Source organism: Pseudophryne corroboree, chromosome 2, assembly GCF_028390025.1.
Source record: "Pseudophryne corroboree isolate aPseCor3 chromosome 2, aPseCor3.hap2, whole genome shotgun sequence".
Classification (NCBI taxonomy): Eukaryota; Metazoa; Chordata; class Amphibia; order Anura; family Myobatrachidae; genus Pseudophryne; species Pseudophryne corroboree.
The window spans coordinates 739,127,766-739,132,895 of record NC_086445.1 but is presented as its reverse complement, the minus strand read 5'-3'; the positions used below and the strand labels follow the sequence as shown (position 1 = coordinate 739,132,895).

Here is a 5,130-nt window from a genome sequence, read left to right as displayed (position 1 = left end):
CAAGTGGGAAATTAACCTGTGGCGAACGAAGTGAGCCGCCGGTCCTGAAGCACGGCAATCGCAGCAAGCCCACGAGGGCACTCACTGCTGGGATTTCAACATACAGCATGCCATCTGCTGGTATATCATATGTATTCCGTTTTATGCCATCTATCTGCACACCTGCATTTTATGCCATCTATATACAGTATGATTCAAAAGTCACAGTACACCCTTTTGTTTAAAAAACAGTGCAGGAAATGTTAAAACTGAATTCTCCAGTAAGATATGGGTGAGGTGGGCTATCTTTCAGGGTATGTACCGAACATGGGCGCCATCTTGGAAGCAACCATCTTAAATCTAGGTCAGTTTTTTTCAAATGGAAAGGGGTTTGTATAACATCATAATTTGCTGAAAAGTTTATTGCTGCAGACAGTTGAAAAAGCAGTTATGGTTCAAAAGTTACAACACTTTCTTTGTTGGAATTACAGGCTGAATTGTTCTCCATAAAGGACAGTCATTTAATGTGTTCAACATGTTGTCCCTCTTGGTCAACACAAATTTGAAGGCACTGGATCCAATTGTCATGCACTCGCAGAAGGATTTCCGAAGAAATGCTGGCCCACATGTCTTCAATGCGTTGCTGGAGATGATGTCTGTTTCTTATTTTCTCTGCATACACGAGTTGCTTTAAATGACCCCACAGATAAAAGTCAAGTGGTGTGAGGTCAGGTTATCTGGGTGGTGATTCCACAGAACCACGTCGCCAATCCAATGACCAGGAAATTGACCATCTAACCACTGACAAACAACTGCTCCATGGTGTGGTGGAGCCCATTCCTGTTGAAAGTAACAGGGGAAGCTCCCATCTTCATTCAGAACTGAGGGGAACACCACTTCTTGCAGCATTTCGAGGGACAACATGTTGAACACATTAAATGACTGTCCTTTATGGAGAACAGTTCAGCCTGTAATTCCAAGAAAAAAAGTGCTATAACTTTTGAACCATAACTGCTTTTTCAAATCTGTTTGCAGCAATAAACTTTTCAGCAAATTTTGATGTTTGACATGTTACACGACCCTTTTCCATTTAAAAAAAACTGACTTAGATTCAAGATGGACAGTTTCAAGATGGCATCCATGTTCAGTACATACCCTAAATGATAGCCCACATGACCCATACCTTACTAGAGTATTCAGTTTTCCCATTTCCTGCACAGTTTTTAAAACCAAAAGGTGTACTGCAACTTTGAATCACCCTGTTCACATCTTCAGGTATTAACCCTGCTGCTGCTATTCATAGGTCTGTCTGACACCAGTTTCTAAACACCTACAGTGAGTCATATTTTTATTTTACATTATTTAGTGAATGATATTATAAATGCAGTTTTTTATTTTACATTTTGCCTTTTAAACTTTTACCACTGATTCCTTCATATTCGCTTTTTAAAAACAATAGTAAAACAAGGCCATTTACTGCAAATTTATTATGTACAAATGTAACACCCAGGTAAGTATGGTGGATGTTGAAGTAAGGTGAGTATGCAGGTTCCTCGGATATTCTTCAGAGAGGCAAAGGAGATTGAGTCCACACAAAGAGTTGTTCAAAGGGTCTTCTCAGCAGTGAACCTATTTATTAAAGAATGATCGCTCTCCAAGAAATGTACATAAAGTTAATTGAACAAAGTTTGTACAATCACATTAAATTGACCGTTGTTACTTTCACAATAAATTGTACAATAAAAACAATAAACAGATTTATCACTGAAACTGCATCTTGTAGTGTTCTTTGTCAGGATCGATTGAAAGTTTTACCAGGGGTACTGATCACCATAAACAAGCACACAATTCAACAGTATAATATTCCTATAGTTACTATCAAAGTAAGAGCAAGGTAATGCAACAGTACAGTATTTTGCAGCTTTAATCAATCTTATTAAAAACCTTTTTAGGCAGACCCGACCACCTACTTTCTTTAAATGTGTGTGAACTCTGGCATTACAAATAATTGGATATAAGCTTTTCCCAAAATACCTTAAGTAATTAAAGTAACACAGTTCAGCTGATATCTGTACAGTGGTTCCCTTGGGTAGATAGCTTTTTATTTGCTATAAGTAGAGATGGACTCACGGCCTATAGAATGGACACGATACACAGTGTCCATCCACACTATTACTGAATCCTGGCAGTAATAGTGTGGATATTGCAATATTTTGGCACTTAAATGGTGCAAACACGGGTTTGTTAATAGCTGATTTTTAAAAGCTGTATCCGGACTTTATAAGACCCTTTCTTCTTTACAAATTAGTTTTACCTGGAGAGATATTTATAGTTTACTATATGACTTAGTTATGGGCTACAGTAGATACTGTAAAACAACAGGTGGTCTCAGGCTCTACAGTGAGCAGTGTTTAATGCTAATCTGTATACAGGTTGAGTCTCCCTTATCCAAAATGCTTGGGACCAGAGGTATTTTGGATATGGGATTTTTCCGTATTTTGGAATAATTGCCTAACATAATGAGATATCATGGTGATGGGACCTAAATCTAAGCACAGAATGCATTTATGATATATATACACCTTATACACACAGCCTGAAGGTCATTTTAGCCAATATTTTTTATAACTTTGTGCATTAAACAAAGTGTGTCTACATTCACACAATTCATTTATGTTTCATATACACCTTATACACACAGCCTGAAGGTCATTCAATACAATATTTTTAATAACTTTGTGTATTAAACAAAGTTTGTGTACATGGAGCCATCAAAAAACAAAGGTTTCACTATCTCACTCTCACTCAAAAAAGTCCGTATTTCGGAATATTCCGTATTTCAGAATATTTGGATATGGGATACTCAACCTGTATTAGCAGCCACCCAGAAATCGGGAATGTCAGCCCTTAGAAAGAAAACAATTATATAAGAGACTCCAGGTGGCGTGTAATAATACATATAGAATATTTTAAACCTCCAGGGGGTATAACACAGAATGTATCATATTAGTATTTTACATATATATACTGTATATACAAAACACACATTAGCGTGTAAGTGCACAATAAAAACAGATTAATCGAGGCACATATACACTTATTCGAATTGATTGGGAAAATAGGATTGCTGCACATTTGATTTAAAGTATATTAAAAAAATGGTATTTGGAACTGGCAGCAGAGAAAGCACTTAGCTGAAGGTGTAATAGTTTGCCTTAGCTCTTGTAAATATAAGAAACAGAGCGCTCTGAGGCTATAAATTATGTCGCTCACTCTGATCGGAGAAATGGTAAGCCTACGGATGATGTAATGGTTAGCATTACTGCCTCACAGCACTGAGGTCATGGGTTCGATTCCCACCATGGTCCTAACTGTGTGGAGTTTGTCTATTCTTCCCGTACTTGCGTGGGTTTCCTCCAGGTACTCCGGTTTCCTCCCACAATCCAAAAAATATACTGGTAGGTTAATTGGCTCCCAACAAAATGAACCCTAGCGTGAATGTGTGTACATGTGGTAGGGAATATAGATTGTAAGCTCCACTGGGGCAGGGACTGATGTGAATGGCCAAATATTCTCTGTAAAGCACTGTAAAATATGTGTGCACTATGTAAATAACTGGTAGTAATAATAATAATACAGTTCCAGTTCTTTGTATGGCAGGATCAGTGCTGCTTACTAGAAAGATATAAATCTGCACAGGATACAGTATATGTGATATTTATTTATCTGTTACATTGTTGTTAACCAACATCAAGCCTACTGATATGATAAGTTCAGCAATAAGTTTGTGGTGCTCCCAGAAGATAGTTCAGTAAACTATGAGAAGGGTATGGTCTTTTTGAAAAGCAAAAGACAAAAGCGACTATATGCCTTTTCCAGGGCACACTTATAAAGTTGAATGAAAATATGAATATATTAAAATTTTACTTTTATTAGGATATACTAAAAAAGGAGGAGGGGGAGAAGGCATTTAAAGTGTGTTCGATAAATGCACAAATGCTGCAATTTCTAGGTGAGAAAAGTTAGGTAGATGAGTGAAAGTATTTGTATTCCCTTAATTATCAAAAAGATTCTTTTATTTTCCTATAAGGGGAATATATATTTGTGGGAATGAGTGGCTCTGTTAGGCTCAGCTTTTTTGTGTCAAAGGGTCACTATTTGGTTTATAAGAATAAATTACTGGTGTAAGAGAATAAAATACCTACGGTACCTAGTATTCCCTGGTGGTCGCCCATCCAGGTACTGACCAGGCCCTGCAGTGCATAGCTTCCAAGATCAGACGAGATTGTGCATACTCAGTGCGGTCTGACCGTAGGTAAGTGAATCTTCCACACGTGCAATCAATTCAAATATACAGACACTCATGCAATTTGTATATTAGAATAATAGGTTCAGTGCTGCTGCTGGAGACGGACCTTGTGTAGGTACCAGCAATTGGTCCCACTCTGCATGGCTCAAGCTCCGTGTGTTTCAGGACTGGGTTATGAAGACAGATACTACTGGTCTACACAGCTTGCAGAGTGAGCAAAATACTTTTTTAACACTTAAAAAGGGATGCTTTAAGTGCTTGAATTGCACTACATGTAGGGCATTGACTGTGGGTAGACATTTTTGTAACTCTTTCAGTGTAGAAAATATGAAATACAGGGTGACCTTTTCGCACAAAAAATGTATTGTTTATTTGATCATATGCCCATGTGGCCTTAATTATGTTGGCAAGACCGAATGCACATTGCGGGAAAGTATTGCCAATAACAAATTTTCAGGGTGACCTGTACCATTAAATGTATTATTTATATGATCACATGCCCCTGTAGCCTTAATTATGTCAGCAAGACCGATCGCACATTGCGGGAAAGGATTACTAATCATATCAGAAGTGCTCTGGCCACTGTATGCAGTGACCAACTGGTTGCTCGCCATTTTCTACAGGCAAGACAATGTATTGTGTCACGCATATGAAATACAGCACAGGGTGACCTTTACCATAAAATTTATTATTTATTTGATCACATGCCCCTGTTGCCTTAATTATGTCAGCAAGACCAACCGCACATTGCGGGAAAGGGTTGACAATCATAAATTGTCTATCAGAAATGCTTTGGCCACTGGATGCAGTGACCAAACCAGTTGTTCGACAGTTTCTACAGG

The 5,130-nt window shown here is 38.0% G+C and overlaps 1 pseudogene; it reads right to left on the bottom strand.

Annotated features, from left to right (window-relative positions):
• Nucleotides 1-4,177: 4,177 nt before the first annotated feature.
• LOC135051568 (5S ribosomal RNA) lies at nt 4,178-4,296 on the bottom strand (annotated as a pseudogene).
• Between the last annotated feature and the right edge of the window lie 834 nt (nt 4,297-5,130).